At 38.3% G+C, this 17585-nt stretch overlaps 1 protein-coding gene across 2 annotated transcripts in view; it reads left to right on the plus strand.

Annotated features, from left to right (window-relative positions):
- Positions 1-326: 326 nt before the first annotated feature.
- The window catches only part of slc12a5b (solute carrier family 12 member 5b), a 71215-nt gene continuing 53956 nt past the window's right edge, over positions 327-17585 (plus strand). For both annotated transcript variants that reach the window (XM_046056554.1, XM_046056556.1), the window contains exon 1: positions 327-578. The gene's annotated coding sequence lies outside the window, so the exon portion shown is untranslated. The remainder of the gene's footprint in view (positions 579-17585) is intronic.

The raw sequence follows: 17585 nt of genomic DNA on the forward strand, positions 1-17585 counted from the left end.
GCATATTATTTCTCTTTTTTTTCATTTCTTTTATTACTTTTAATTTATTTTAATCAGGTAATTGCTAGAGACCTCTTTCATAAGGGTAACCTGACCTAGAAGGAAGCAGCACATGTTGTTAACTTAACAAACAACAACATATAGAAATAAGCATATTTTAAATCATAATGTAGTTATACTTGTTTCACATGTGTACACAGGGGCGAAGTGTGCCCTCCCGCCTAGCGCAGTGCATTCAATTGGACCAATCAGAATCAAGGTTTTCAAATCGACGACCCAATCACACAACGTGAAAGTCCGCTTCACGAAAGTAAACGTGTGAACTGTAGTTGAGAGAGGTAAGCTATTTCTGGCAAGAAATCGTTTTGTTTCTCAGGTTTCCTTTGTTTTACTTCACCGACTCGGACTTGGCGAAAGTGGACACCACAGACATAATAAGAAAAGAACACAGGAGAGAAGAATATCGGTCAGCTCCCTGCAGAAGTTAAATGGGAAAAGAGCTAAAGAGGTGTGACTGGCAAGGACAAGCAGGAGAGGACAGACGTAGAGACTGCCAGCAAAAATCTTCTTCTTTCTTGGTAAGTTTAAGTTATTATTGTTAGCAAGACAACACAATTGTGTAAGTTAACGAAAGTAGAGCTCACTCCTGGTTTGGAAATATTTTACTTGGTGGATATCTCTGGTGTGCATTAGCTAATGCTAGCACGTAGATTAATATATTTGTTAGCTAACGTTAGTTAGCATTTTAATAGCTTCACAATCGAGACAGCAACTTTCGTCCGCCTTAAATAGTGTTGGGAGTAACGCGTTACAAAATAAACGCAATTAACATTACAGTAATGGTTTGCTTTTTGCTGTACTGCAGTTTTTAATGTTACTAAGATTTCTGGAACAATCAACAATCGGTAACTTGTTGCTGGAATTTGATGCATGAGATTTCAACAAGGCAGGCCTGTGCATGTGTGTGTATGAGCCCTCAATTCTGCTTTTGCACTGTTAAAATGACCAGTGAGGTCTTTATCAGAGTAATAAATGCAACTAATGTGCTGCTGTCTGTGTGCTAAAGAATAGGTTCACATTTTTATAGTCTACCTTAATACTCACATGTCCATGTTTACAGTAAGTTATTGGTCACTGTAATCATTATTCTTGCCCATATAGTCTGTAAAGACATCACACAGTTGTCATTTTTGTATAAATTCTCTAAAGTCTAAAGTTTAGCTGAAGTTACTATGAATCATCAGCTGAGCATCTGTGTTAGACTATTCAAAAGTGGACATCTTCTAAAGGTGCACTGTTTTTTAGAGATTTCACTTCACTGCAACCATGGAGGGGGAATTATTACAGTGACCAATAACTCAGTTATAACAGTAATGTTATAGCAGTTATGTAAAATACTGCTCAACTTTATGTCCATTTGTATGGTCACAGATCCTGTATTCAACTTTTAAAACCTACCCTTTGCCAACTTTAACCAACTTAATGCTAAACCCAGAGTTGGAATTTCCTGCCTTAGCTCAAATAAAAAAAAAATGAAATAAAGAATAATAATAAAGATTTGCTATAAGAATAGAATTACAGTGTTTAAAATTATATGCAAATGAAGAAACTAAACTAGGTGGAAGTACTGGCCTAACTGAATTATTTATTATTCTTGCTCCTGCGCACTATCACTGTTCTTGCTCTCAATACATGTCAACGGGGTCAGACTAAATAAACAAATATTCTTGTGAAAAAATAATTTTATTTAAAATATTGTTATACATTAAGTAATTGACTACTTTTGTATTTCACAAATTGACTGCTGTGTTAATGTAAAATGACATGTAGACAGAACAGTTGTTAAGCAAATCTGTATGTTTGTGTTATTTGTTGTACCTGTTTAATAACATTTTATCATATACAGCTCCTTGGCTGAATGCACAGTAGTGTTTATGTAATGTTTTTGATTATGCTGTAATGGAAGAACTGTGCATTTACTGGGACGGGTCCCTTGTGGAAAACCATTTCACCTCAGTGTTTCCCACACATAGACTTTACTTGGGCAGGCCGCCCAGGTAGATTAACAGCCGCCCAAGCAAATTTGGCGACCCATTTTTATTGCAGTGCTGCACAGTGCATATTCGCTCCCCTCACTGGGTCGCTCGCTCTTTCTCTACTGCATGCAAACAACCCGTCTGCGAATTGAATGGTTGGTATCATGAATACCACTGCACACTTTAAAAAAGTTATTAGCCAGCATGTAAGGAGCCTAGCCAATAAGGATAGCTATGTTAACTTTAGAATGGGCCTACAGCTGTCGAAGATAGCACGCTATTCATAACTGGTAGTCAATAGGTGCATTCGACTGACTGCGGCTGACTTTCGCTGATTTGATAGGCTAGTGTAATGTCAGATGCAGGCGACTGCGGGGGCAGGGTATAAAAACAGCACCGTCAGACACAATCTGCCTGAGCTTACTGTGAGCTTAGAACAATGATCAGGCAAAAGGTGGTTGTAACTTTGTGCAGCCGGAGAAAAACAAACGCGTGCGCCAGACTCGGCGCCTGCCACCGCCTTGCTCCCGCGAGTTAATGTTATGTCATGGTGATGTGACATCATGGGGACGTTTTGCAGCGCCGGGTGTTGTGACAAATTCTGCCTGCCTGCTGAGAATTAGATGCACCTCGCGTGTGGTAACGCCCTTTTATGCTGAGAAAAGAGGTGGACGCAAATCTTGGCAGGTAAATTAGCCTACATCATCTGTTTTGCCAAATTATACATCCACCTGTATAGGACCTTTTAAGACTCTTTGCTGTGCTCATTAATCAACTGCGGTTATCACCACATATTTATTGCTAAATCTCAAGGAATGCTTCTTCTACTAACTGTAGCTAATAAAATATCAACTGCTCTAAACGTTCATGAAATATTTTGAATCATTTACCCCACAAAGAAATTTATAGCGTTTAAAAGCAGTATTTGGAAGTGCATGCAATTCTCGGCAGTCAAGCGAAATTCGGCATATCACCTGCTAAAGTCGCCTCCTCCCCCGCCACATTCACGCTGTCATTCGACAAAGAGTAGACAAAATATTTCCTTTTCCCTTCCACAGATGCTATGTGATAAAGCAGTTTCCAAATCCCATAGTGTCTGCAGTCACAGAAAATGCAACGAGTCCTACTCAAAGATACCGACCCTCCACTCCAAGGATAAGGATTGTGACATTTTTCAGTTTCAGTTTGGTTCCACCTTTTGTATTGTTTGCTTGTGACGGAGTATCTTCACTACAGTTGAGTAAGCGCTTGGAATGCCATACCAACGAGCCTGGCTCTTTGGCAGTGCTGTCAAAGTTGCATGTTTGGTACATTGTAGACCTGTGTTTGAATCTGGGCAGGGTGACTGCTCTCGCCTTTGGCCGCATATGGTGTCAGAAGTGGGATGGCTTGCCGTGAGGTCATCTGAGCCGGGCCCACAGTCCAAACCGTATGAGGGACCCCCATGGGTAACATTAATGATGGGATGTGTATAGTGTACTTTTCAGTAATACTGATCATATGTCATCATTTTACTGATTTTATTTTTATTTGAAGGTATTTTGATTAAGATGTGATACATGCTGCTGTACCTTTTAATGTACAGGAATTTATTTTTGTAATATACACAAAATTAAAGTTTTTTAGTTGTCTGTATGTGTGTGTGCTCTTACTGGTTTTTATTATGCTAAAAGGGCATTTTGCAAGATATTTTTAATGCATTAATAATGCATTATTCTCATACTGAATGGTTTCACAAAGCAGCTTCCCAAGATATTAATAGTGGCTCTTGGAGTATACTAGTAATAAATTACTAATATGCTGAAATGCTAATAAAAATGTTCAGGGAACACATTTAAAATATATTTAAACTGTTCTTCAAGTATAGCACAAAAGGGTATTTTAAATTAAATTTTAAAAAGTATATTTAAATTACAGTAAAGGTACTTAAAATAGGTCCATTTTAACACAACTAAGTATATTAAAATATATTGCAATTATCTTAAAGTTGACTTTAAGTATTTCTAAAATGACACTTAACATACTTTAAGTTGTTCCAAAATAACACATTTAATATACACATAGTATAGTGCAATTAAAATATGATAAGTGCATCCAAAAAAGTGCTACTTAAGTATATTTCTTTTTCACTTGGGTGGATGATAGAAAGGATGATGAGGATCCAGTTTGGTTCAGCTCTGCAATAACAGCTGATATTTGGAAAATAACCTCCAATGAGTGTTTTTTTGACCCTCCTCTCTCCGCACGTTATGTTCTCTAGAGCCGTTGCCATTTGTTTTTCAGGTGCTGGAAAACCTTGCCAAAACTCTTATATTGTTGACATTAGATGCAGCAATGCACACTGTTTTGAGGAAAAAGAACCCTCTTCAGATTCGCAATCAAGCTGATCTCTCTCTCCACCATCTGCCAAGATGCTGAAGAGACTCTTTGGCTGTTCTCTATGAGATAAAAATGAAATATGTTTCAGTGTCTTGTGGCTAATAGATGAAATATGCAGACAATCAAAATGCTAGTCTCTGAAGCAAATATAAACTGATACAACATATGCAGTGTATTAATTTGTTTTCAACAAGTCCAGTCACTATGATGACTAACCCAGTACTAAATGACATACAATTTGGAATGTTTGAACTATCTTGCATGTTTTTTTTTCAGGTCAGTACAACCACTTGATCTTGCGAATTGCAACCAGCGGCTCACAGTGGATTCACGTGCTTCTCGGATGGTCAAATTTCCCGAGTTGTGAAGTCGTTCTTCCGACATCAGCTTGTTCATCTGCTCTTAAGTCGCAATGTGGAATCAACATGCACGCTACAACACAGATGTGTTGGATTAGCATTATCAGAGCATATAAACAACATGCAGACATCTACTTCACTCTACTACACGGACAGCAAACTAAACGTTATAACCATACCACAAATTACATGTTTGCAAAATATGTATACGCAATATGTGATTTTGCACAAATCAAAGTTCTGTTTACGTTTCTTTATGTCACATGTACACTTTATCAAAGTCGATTTAGGCAAGTCATGCCACTCGGCCGCCATCTTGGCAACGCCTCCGGGCAGCTATTTCGGTCTAACAAGATCAGGCTCCTATCTAAATGAATGGGGAGAGAATCAGAGCTGCATTTATACAAGTCACAGTGACAAAAACTACATGAATAGAATCAGCATTAAAATATGATAAAAAATCACTGACAACTTTGCCCCAAAATAATGTTTAAAAAGCGTTTTTCCCGATCGGTTTTACTTCTACTACGCATGCATCACCACTTCCGCGTATGCGCAGTAGAAGTAACACAGACCCTTACGTCAGTGGAATCACACGATTGGCTGAAATATGTTTCCCACTTTGGCTGTTAAAAGCAGACGACTGGTTTTCTAGCAAGAGAGGCAGGATAACTGCCATCTTTGCCGTTACGGGCTTTCCCCATAGAGTTGTATTGAGGATGTGATTGAGTGGCATGTCTCCGCTAAAATGTCTCTGACTTTATTCTCTTTTTGCAATAAAGATTTAAAGAGGAAAAAAAGATACAGATTATCCCGACACAACATGAATGCACCATCAGTCACCGCTCACCCCTCCCTAGCATGCAGGAGAAGCTACAGTGGCCGACACGCTCTGTCAGCTCTTGTGCAAAATATTACGCGTGGGCCACCATTTGTCCACATTTCTCTTCTTCTCTGACTTCTAATAAACCAGTTGACTACTATCCTACTACTACTACTAACGTTAGTTGTTCTTCTTCTTCTTCGTACATTTTCAACATAGTGGTGAGACGCGTTCTGTAGAGCAGTTTGTCTGTTTTGGCTACCGTAGAAACATGGCTGGGCAACATGGCGACATCCATGTAATGGGACCCGTGTTGTATGTAGATAGATATGACTATGGTAATGAAAACATAATGGTTCATTATGTAAGGTCTTTATATACCACTGAAAACATAGTTATGTGTATTATTGCATTTCTGTCAGTAGATCCTCCTAAATATAACACACTGAACCTTTAACATCAAAAATTCAACTGAATCTTTCCGTCATGTAGGATGTACAGGATTTCACAGCAGAGGTATGCCACTGAGTGAAACGAGAAAAACATGAGGGGGTTTAAGAAACTGAGAGAAAGAAAAATACCATCAGACACGAGAACTGGTTGCTATAGTAGACATGGTGCACAGTTGCTGTGGAAACCCAGGTTCTATGATTTGATCTCTACCAAGGAGAGGATTTCATGTCTCCTGCTGAATGAAGGGTCATCTAATAATTCACACACTGGCTTCTTCACAGGTTGCCGACAGCAATCTGGCCCTACTTAGCCCAGCGTGCAGCAGGGGTCCCTGCTCCTCCCTGCAGCCACCCACGAGTGTTTACTGATGGTGTGCCAACAACACTGCACAAATATATGACTGTGATTACCGTGTTGTGCGGAGGTTACATAAGGCTGTAAGCCACTCATTGGGAAAGATGTTTGAAACATTTTTGAAATCTGTATTTGGCACCGGCCTGGCCAGTTAGAAAATTATGTTGGTGGTTGTGGTGTCATTTTGTTGTGGCAGATTGTCTGTTTCACCTTCACTGTTATAGTATTGCCTGTAGTACATTTCCAATTAATGTAGGCTTGTAGACCTTTTTTTTGCTAGCTATAAAGTCAATAAATTTAAAGTGATTTAATATTATTATAATTATTATGCGACAAATAAATCTTTTGTCGCCTTTTTGTCTCACTGATTTGCCATTTATCTCCCATATTTTAAAAGTGATACCACCTGCTCTGCATTAAAAACTATAAAGAAGAACAATCTTGTATTTTGAGTTGTCAAAATGACTATTGCATTTCAAATGTTGGATTATGTTTTTGTTTTAAATTAACACTGGTATCAGTTTAGATAACAGACTAGCTGATTGCATAATATGGGTGAGTGTGGCAATGCTTCTTTTGTGCTTACGTCAGGATTACTGAGGTCATTATGCATCACTGCTGGTCCAATTGACAGCTGAGACGATGTGAAGACCAAAACGATATGGATGTAGTTAGTGTTATGGCAAAAAATTGTGTCCTCTTACATTTAATCTTTTATGCATGCTCTTTTACTATTATTATTATTATTATTATTGTTATGTCTAATAGATATATATGTATTGTGTTTTTTATCATTAACCTTTCATTCTTCTATACTCCTTATGTTAGTCCGTCCACATTTACTAGGGTTTAGGTCAGAGTTGCGAGATTGTTTTGGTGTTTTCCCCCTCTTGTTGTTCCTCTCCTCTCCTTGAATGTGCATTCAAGGCCGGGAGAGGATCTCTGTTCCCCAAAACATAGAAACCTAGACTGTGTAAATGATTATGCATCCCTTTGCTCAGGGCCAGACGCCTAAAGCTGCCCTAGACGGCAGGTCTGTGGACCAGCTGTGTTATAGTACTTCTCTGTTTATTCTCTTTTATTAATAAATTCTTCAAAGACAATGATTCGTTGCCAATTATTTGCTTAATCCCTCACCAGCAATATACAATTTCCACAACACTTAGAAAAAAAGAATATTAATCTGGTTTTGGCTTGTCACCACCAGCAACACGTTTTTCTTTATAGTATCTGATAATCCACTGACAGTGTTTTTGGCTTTTAATGTGGTTCATTAAACTGACAACTAGTGAAACAAACACTGGTTTAGTAGTTGTAATTTTTATTATTATAGGCATTTATATTTTTCCCCTTTGGTGATTAAATTGTATTATCTTAGCATTGTTGCCAGGGTTTTTGTGGCCTGTCATGAGACAACACAGAGATGAAAAAGATCTTTTTCCCACAGTATCGGGGCTAACTGGTATGATAGCTGTGGATCCCAACAATCCTTCTAGATGGATGTCCAAATTTAAATTCCAGTGCTCTGTCATGAGGGCAGAGCAGTAAACCTCAAGGCAGAAACGCACAGGAGGCAGATGTCAAACAAGACAGAAAAAACCCTGACTAAATCCCTGGAAATAGTTTGACAAAAACACAAGGAGACAAGGAACTTCTACACTACATCTTAGAGAAAAATATTGTACTTTTTACTCCACCGCTTTTGTCTGATAGCTTTAGTTAGTTTTCAGATTTGAATTTTCCTGATAAATTGAAGCATCCTGCTTCTTAAGCTAAATAAACTGTTTCAACCTGGATCAGCTGGATGATGCATCGTCACAAAGCTGAGAACTGTTTTTCTGAGTTTAGAGATACATGGTTCTCAAAGGACAGTGATGCTACAACCATATGATGATCTTATATAATATGATGAATTGCTGTAGCTTAAACTACCCAACAGTATATCAGTTTAAAATAGCTCAACCTTAAACATCCACAGAAGCACAATGCAACATACACATTAATGCAGTAATATTTATCCTAAACATGCTACTTTTACTTAAGTAAAAGATCTGAATAAATACACTTAGTAAAAGATGCAAATTATCAACAGTGATTAGCCAGGGAACAAGCAGACACACAGTCTGTGTCGCCATCTGTTGGTCACCAGCCAGCACAACAGGAACACTTCAAAATGTCAAATACTGGGACTCCCTGCGGTCAGTTAAAGCTGAAGAAGCCTCTTGGATGAGAGGTGAAACATCTTCAAGTAACCAAGTCCAGTTGCCCTAGATTTAACCTTCCTTGGACGACTTTAAAGTTCATTTCTCAAAAGCAGAGAAGCAGTAATGCATACGTGGCTAAATTTTACAAGCTATAACGAGCAATTGATCAATCCTGCAATAAAATGCCGTTTGAAACCATAATGTGTTGGATCTGTGTCAGAGAAATCCCTGTGGGTGCATTTGAGGCCATAGTTTGAGGTAGCGTTACAGTGATGGATTTTGTTGCAGGGTTATTGTATTGCTTTGCAGAACAGTTTAGTAGTGTCCTGTAATTCAAATAGAAAAATATATATCTGAGTTGGTGACAATTGAAACGATTTCAGGAATACACTTGGCACTTTCACATTATTATTATTATTATTATTATTATTAGATCATATTTGTCCAATTTAACAATAGGGGTGCCACAGAAAATAATGTAAATACCATTAAGATGTATGCAACAATACCCTGATAAAAAGAATAGCTCAACATTTGCTTCCTTGGTGAGAGTTAGATAACAAGATTGACACCACAATCACATCTGTATGGTCAATATGAAGTTGGTTAGCTTAGCTTAGCATATAGACTGGAAACAGAGGGAAACAGCCTGGCAAAGGTAACCTCTAAAACTCACTATTTAACATGTTTGTTTAATCCATACAAAAAACAAAGTGTAAATATTACTTGTTTACAAGTACTAGAAGGCAGATTTTTTTTTACCTTTGGAGAGACCCCAGCTAGCTTTTCACCTGTTTCCATTCTTTATGCTAAGCTAAGCTAAGCAGCTGCAGGCTGTAGCTTTATATTTATTGTATAGAGATGTGATGGGGTATTGATCTTTTCATCTAACTCTCATCAAAGAAAGTGAATAAGTCTATTTCTCAAAATTCTTAAGTATTCCTTTAAATGTATGAATTTTTGCATAAGTTTCTATGTGTTACTACCTGAGATGAAGGCTTCACATCGCTTTAAATTGAACCAACAATATCTGCACGTTATACAATAAAACCAGTGCCCCTTGAGTTTTAGGATACGGAGAGTGATCTCAGGAGATGCTGCTGCTCAGTCACTGATCCATCAGACAGGCTACAGTACGTCATCATGCTGAGAGGATTGCACTGCTAAAAAGGATTACACCATTTGACATTTTTCCTGACCAAAACTGCTTAACCACTTTGATTAGAGACCAAAATAAAAAGAAATACAGGATGAAACGATGGATCAATTCAGAATATTTTTTATGTTCTTGTGTGATGGATGTGGCTGAATCGTGGATAGATGGAAGATTATTTGAGGACACAGATGTATCAAAGCGTGTCCAATATAGTGTAAATGTTATCTCAATGACTTCATGGAAGATTTAAAATGCCTAAATGAAAAGAAATCTAACAAACAAATCGAATGAAATACAAAGCATGCTGTTTTGTAGTTCCTTTTTATGTACGCATTTACTGAGTCAGTAATTAAATGAAAAACATTGTTATTGGCATGGCTGCCTAAAGCTGGACAGCACTGTAATGCAACACACCTACTTACTTTGTTTTCTGTGTTGTGATTTGATTTTAAAGTGGCATGGAAAATTAATGTCACATTGAAAACAGTTCATTCAGTTATTATATCCAAAACCCTAAACAAATGTCTGTTTAAAATGTTTTCACGTGATTATGACACAATATATGCAAACAGCACATAAAAAGGACATACATATAACAATGTGTTTTGTATTTTACTTACTATTTAGGCATTTTAAATACATGTTTTCTATATGACACACACGGAGAAGCATCATTATTAAAATATAAAAATCCAGTTTAGTTTCTTTAGTTTCTCTAGATTTCAGCACCACAACTGTGTCATAAAATATTAGGTGATATGAGAAAGAAAGCCTCTACAATTTTATCTATCTATTACTACCAGCTGTATAACTATATCCATCTGTGGCTCTACAACGTGTGAGTGGATATATTGATCTGTGACAGATGTTGCCTAGATCTTTTCTGTCAGCTTTTTCTTGCAACACCTACTCACTTGAGCTTTTGGTCTGATAAATCTCCAGTTGATTTTCTCCACAGTATATCGTAAAATCGGTGTTAGTGAAGAGCCATGTTCTTTTTCCAAACAGCAGCAATCAATTATACCATATCTTTAACATGTTTTCACGTACTTTGTTTCAGACAAAACAGCCATAAAAATGTCAGAACAGTTCAAACATGTTCAAATAAAAGAAAAAAGCATTTCTGCCTCAGTGTCACTAGTGAACATATCACTATATTGTGTGTCATATTGCAAGACAGGGGCGTTTCAGGCTCTTGAAACATCGGGGGCTTAACACTTAATTTCCAGACATTTTCAGCACCAATTTATGGTGGAAATGTCTTTATTTTTATAAAGGGAGGGACAAAATTTAGGTGGCAGGTGACAAGAAGATAGTAGAAGAAGAAAAAATATAATAGAATATAATGCAGTAATCAGTAGCTAATTCTATTTTTTTTTTACCTTTGGTTAGTTTTTTTTAATATAGAGATTTATTCTATATTTACACTGCATTGCAGGCTTATTGTGCAAATAAACCTTTCTCATTGCATTTTTATTTGTTAATTAACATTCCTTGGTGCAAGCTATTTTTCAGAATTTTTTTAAACAAATGCTTTAAAAAAGTGGTGGCTACATGTCCCCAGTGTAAATGACCCTCCCTCCCTACAGGTTGAGCTACTCCATGCTTACCACTTCACCTCCACTCTCCCCCTGCTCTCTCTGTCCCTCAGCCCTGTCACTGTTTTGCTGTCACATGCCTCCTCCTCTGCCTGCCAGTGGCCATGGCTCTCCTTTACTCCTTCAATTGCCTGCTCTATGCAGGGTAGGCTACTGCAGCTGATGTTGAAGCTACTGCAGCCTGGTAGCAAACATATTGGTTATTTTCGCGCATTTGGCGAATTAAAAAAATAAACTTTTTGCCCACAACACAAGAAACAGCTCTAGCATATGGGGAGTGGGGGCTAGTAAGAGATGTGATTGGGCCAGCCCAATGTCAGTATTGGCCTATGCTTTAGGCCTATGGGCCGATCATTGGCCCATTAAAAAAAATAAACAGTTAGGCTATATAAATAAATAATTAGTTACACCGGCCCCAAAGGTTTGACGGCCCACAGGTGCCCATATGCCAGATTACCAGTCCACCCCTGAGGCTACCCGCTTTAGACCGTCTGGTCTGGGATTTTAGTCTACTCTATGAGAGAGCGCACAGCTCTTCATCAGAGGAAGAAAACCGAAACTGAAAACACTTGTGATCAGACATAAATATCACCACAATTCCACACAAATGTTCACTTCAGCAACTCTAATAAAGTGCAGCACACAGCCGCTTTAGAGGGAATGAAGCATCCTGGAGACAGTAAACAGTAGTGTCTCAGAGCGAGGGGGACAGAGACAGGAGGACACAGAGCGTCAGGTGTCAGTGTTGCGGTCAGGTGTCATGATATTTTCTCACTTCTTTGCGGCGACTGTTAACCGACAACATTTGTATTTAAATGTAGGCTACTGATTACAATTTTGCTAGGGCAAGCCCTGAAACTGTGAGCAATGCGCTCTCTCTCTCTCTCTCTCTCTCTCTCTCTCTCTCTCTCTCTCCCTCTCTCCTCTCGTTCTTTCCCTAAATGCAGGCAGGCTGAGTAACGGTGTGGGTCACGTTATGTGAACTTCAAACAAAATGTAGCAATATTATTGCAAGTAGCCTCCGCTCTTTGAAGAGCTGCGAGACAGGCTGTGTAATGGAGATTATTGCATATTAACATGGAAAATACTTTTGTTGCTGTTGTTGAGTTACATTTGGGGCTACAGTCAAAACATCTGGCGATGCCTTTGTTGCAAGAGACCCTATATTGCTTTATTATTTGTCCAAACAATGGAATACATTTGCCTGAGGTACAAACATGGTCACAGTCATTAGATGAAGTCACAAAATGCAATTTTACAGCCTACTTTATACTTACATGTGCAATCCATACTGTTCAATACAGTGACCCTAGGCTTTATTGAACCCCCTCAGGCAAATCTTGTCAAATCCCAATGGCAAAGATCAAACTGAGGTCATTCAGGGGACACAACCATAAAAACATAAAGGCTAAAGCCAAAGGTATGCAGAAAATCAAAGACATTTAAACACTCTAGGTGCATCTGTTTTCAGTAAGTTGCAGTTTTGAATTAAACAATGTTTGTCTTTCTCACATGCAAATACACCTGCAGTGGGGGAGGAAGTATTCAAAACCTTTGCTTAAGTAAGACTGTTACCACCACACTGTAAATGCATTCTGTTAAAATGTTACTGGAGTAAAAGTATGTAAGTATAATCAGCAAAATGTAGTTAAATTATTAAAGCAAAGGTACTCATTATGCAGAAAAATGGTCCCTGTGACTTTGATACTAATATTATATCATTATTACTCATGCATTTATGTAAAAGCAGGATTTTACTGATGTAGTTGGTTGAGGTGGAGCTCGTTGTGAATTGTTTTGTATAGGACTGCAACTAGTGATTAATTTCATTAAAGATGAGTTTGCTGATTATTTTCTCCATTAAACAAATTGATTGACTGTAAAAAGTCTGAAAATAGTGAGAAATTCCGTCACAATTACCTAGAGCCCAAATAAGTGACACCTTCACAATGCTCGTTCTGTCCAACCAATAATCCAAACCTCAAAATTATTACAAATAAATTTGAATTCTTATCAGGAAAAGCAGCGCATTTGTGAAGCTGGAACAATGAAATTGTTTTGCATGAAAAATAATTTTTTTATTGTAATCTTTTTTCAATCAATTAATCAGTTAATCCATTAATAATTTTACTTGTATAAACCCGTTTCATTTTTACCACAGCATCATATTTTATAGAAAAGCTGTTGTCAGGATTTCCTAAACAGAACCCAGAAGCAGACTGGAGACAGAGCAGTTCAGGATGTTTATTGGTGTGGACAAACGGTGGATGTTAAAGCATGGTCGGGGAGGGCGGCAGGCAGGCAGATAACTTGAGCTGACTGATGGGCAGGCAAGGTAAAAAGGATTGGGTCCAGAGATCACAAAACGAAGGCAGGTGCAGGTGTCTAGAGACAGAGAGAAACGAAGTTACAAAGGAGCCAAGAGGACAGACTAACTCAACAAGCAAGTCAATACGAAATTGGCTGGTGCAAGTGCATACACAGAATGACACAACAATCCAGCAGAGACTGGATGGCTGGAGGCAGTTTAAGAAGGCTGAGTAGATTGCTTGATAGCAAGCAGGTGAGTGATCAGGGCTGGGAAGCAGGTGAACAAGTGACCCAGATCTGTGGACACGTTTCCCTTTCGCCAACTGTGCAAGGAGGGGAGAACACAGACAGACAACACAAAAACCAAAACACACCAAGCATCCTGCAGTCACACCAAAGGGAAAAATAATGAAAAACTCACTCATTCACTTACCAAGAGCCTAGTGCAGGGGGTCAAGGCCTGGGGATCGTGACATTTGTAAATTTGTAAAGTAACTACAAAAGCTGACAGACAACAAATATAGTGACGTAAAAAAGTACAATATTTTCTCAAGTAAAGTAAAAGTACCTTAAATGTGTACCTAAGCAAAATACTTTACATTCCACCACTGTTTGTCAGTCAGATTATCTCTTAGATTTTTGCATCATTCATCAACTGGGACTTCTTCCCTCATTTCCGTTTTCTATGAACTATTTTTATTTCATAGCCCTGTAATTTTTTATTTATTCACAGCCATTATGCTAAGCTACATTTTTAAAAGTCATCTTTATTTGTTTACATTTATTAAAGACTCTCAAGGACATGTGATGTGTGGCATTTCCAGAGAGAGGGAGCATGTTCTCGGGTTGTGCTCAACTTGGTACAATTAATACATGGTGTCAAAACGTTGTTGTTGTTGTTGTTGTTCATACTCGTGTCATTGTTGTTCAAGTACTCACCCCTAAAGCAGCCATTAACAATGGTTCACTCTCACCGCTCTCCTAGCATCGTATTCAGTTGTAGCAGGCAGCTTTTTTTCCAGCAAAAAGCAATAAAAACCCACTGTACACACATAATCTGGAAAGTCTCAGATCAAATTATATCAGATCTGTTGCCACTATGCAAAATCACTCAGTTCAACTATCCACAGAGCAAATGTATGCATTTTTATGTCATCTATCTTCTAATTTCACACTTAATCACAGCTGCTCATCTAGATTAACATTTGCATTTATCCCAACTACCACCATACACCACCGTTTAATTACATTGGCACACATTATTGATATGACAGTGTATTGATTCCATGTCCACTTTCTGTCTATATTTTCCTACATGAAAGTAGACAGATGGTCATTTAGAATATAAGGTGAACCACTTCAAAGTAATAAGAGAAATGAAGCTCAGAGGAGCTTCACCTTTACCTCTCCTGGAGATGAAGCATCCTTCTTTAATCATGCACCTTTAAATAGAAACAACACATTTTCTATATTTTGTACACTTTAATGTAGTAGATGTTCCTAAAGTATGTGATATATTCTAATTTTATAATCTAATTTTCCTTGATAAAGACATTCAGAGTCAGTAACAGTCCCATTATACTGTAATATCACAACATTTTTTCAGTCTTTATGCTAAGCTAAGCTAAGCTAAGCTAAGCTAACCATCGCCTGGCTGCAGCTTCATATTTCATGGACAGATACAAAGAGCAGTATTAATCTTCTCATCCAACTCTCTACAAGTAAGCGTATTTACCAAAATGTCAGATGTCAGTCAGATGTAATCTGAATGTCAATTCCTTTGTCCGAGAAATATTTATATCTTATCATTTTCAAATGGGATAAATACAAAAAGACAGAATATATCTAACAGTAACAAGGAACCATTTTATGTCCTTGACCCATGCCTCTTTGAAATGCAGCGTGGCCTAAAATGTCACCCAAGGCTGAATCCTCCTCTGGCTGTGCTTATAGCTGAAGTGCTTTGGGGGAAGGGAGGATGGGCGGTTGGCAGGTGGCTGGGGAAGGAGGGGCATATAGCGTATATATTTCTCTCCCTGTAGTTCATGGGAATGCTAGTGATGACAGAGATGGTTTTGGGGACAGGACCAGAGATCATTCCTGCCCTTCGATGTCCTCGCAAAGTCCAGCTTGGGGATAAATTCAGACCAGCTCTATCGCTCGTCCCTGACTGCTCCCAGAGCCCCATATCTGTCATAAATCTTAAATCTCCCAGGATAGTGTTGATAACGACAAAGCATTCCCTGTTGGTATCAGTCTGTATGTATGATACTGGTATCCTGTAGGTATCAGAGGGGGACTGAGTATACAAGGCCCTCATCTGAGGAAGGCCCACAAAGATACTAGAATGAATAGCCGTGGATGTGGGGAGGGAACAGGGTCCAGAATTTTGCCCCTGTATGGAGATGAAGAGATGATGCAGGCATATAAACCTAATATGTTTTTTATTTGTATGTTTTATATGTAATTCAATTTTAAAATCTTGGATGGTTCTATTAACTCTACAGAAAACGTCACATATAGGCAGCTGCATATATTGATATACTGATATTTTTGCAGTGAGCAGTAAAACAGTGAAACTTAATCTTATGACTTTTAGGTTGTTTATTTAAAAATAATTGCCAGAGCACCTTCATTATACCTAAAAGTGTATATACTGCACTCTGCCTTTGGATAATCACTGGAAAAATGCAGCATCTACAAACGTGTGTTTTTATTATTACAACACATTTAGGCTATGTTGGTAAGTGAAGCACAGGAGAAGAGCAAACCGTCAACAACTTTACTTTAGGGTACATTTTTCAACCTGGATTTATTTCCCCATGTTTTGTGTAAAAGTGACTAATGTGGAAAACTATTTCTGACATTGGTCCAGTAGTACAAGCACAGCAGTAAAACAGAGCTGCAATGTAATATTTGGTGGCAATTGCACACCTTCAAAGTACACCTGCTAAAGTGCTGACAGAGTGCTGACAGGCTGCGATTGTTAGTACAAGTGTCTGATAACATTGTGGAAAGGATCCCTAAAGAGATAGACCTAGACCATTTTTGTTTAACTAGAAACAGCCGCTATATCGCTCTGTTCAAAGCCACCAGACTCCATTGACAAAAGATGTTGTCTCTATTAGTCACATAGACACAAAAACCTTGAGAAAATAGTGTCCAGGTTACAAAATATAGAGTTACCCGTAACTAGCAGCAGCAGCTAGGCACAGCATACTCACTCTACCTCTCTGCCTGTTACTCTTCTCCCCGTACAACACATAATTCTTAGAGATTAAATGTAGCTGTTTTACAGCATTTCCTTTTGCATAATGTATTGAATTACACCGAATTGCATGAAATTCACCAGAATAAAAAATGGAGGCAGCACTTACTTTTTCTCTGCTAATCTAGGCTAGTTACTTTTTGCTTTTAACCAAGTTAATTTAGCTTTTTTTTCATCTTGAAGAAACTGCCTCATTACTTATTCTTGATAACAAACTGAACTTTTCAAATACAGGGACAGAGCAAGAAGTAAAAGAAAAAGTAGGTTTCATCTGGTTCATCTGGTTCTAGCCACAACATGACTTTAACAAACGTCTTTTAATTTGAGCCTGCTGCATTGCACTTTAAACCTGGTCGGTTTTTGTTTCTTGTTTCTATATAAGTTTTTTTCAGGCTGAATAGTTGTGACAAAGAGCAGCACGGTGACCTAGTGGATAGCATCGTTGCCTCACAGCAAGGTCAACCTGGCCTTTCTGTGTGGAGTTTGCATGATCTCCCCGTGTCTGTGGGTTCTTTCCGGGTTCTCCGGCTTCCTCCCACCATCCAAAGACATGCAGACTAGGCTGATTGGTGATCCTAAATTGTCCTTAGGTGTGAGTGTGAGTGTGACTGGTTATTTGTCTATCTGTGGCCCAATGATGGATTG

This window comes from Micropterus dolomieu, linkage group LG08 (assembly GCF_021292245.1).
Source record: "Micropterus dolomieu isolate WLL.071019.BEF.003 ecotype Adirondacks linkage group LG08, ASM2129224v1, whole genome shotgun sequence".
In the NCBI taxonomy this organism is placed as follows: Eukaryota; Metazoa; Chordata; class Actinopteri; order Centrarchiformes; family Centrarchidae; genus Micropterus; species Micropterus dolomieu.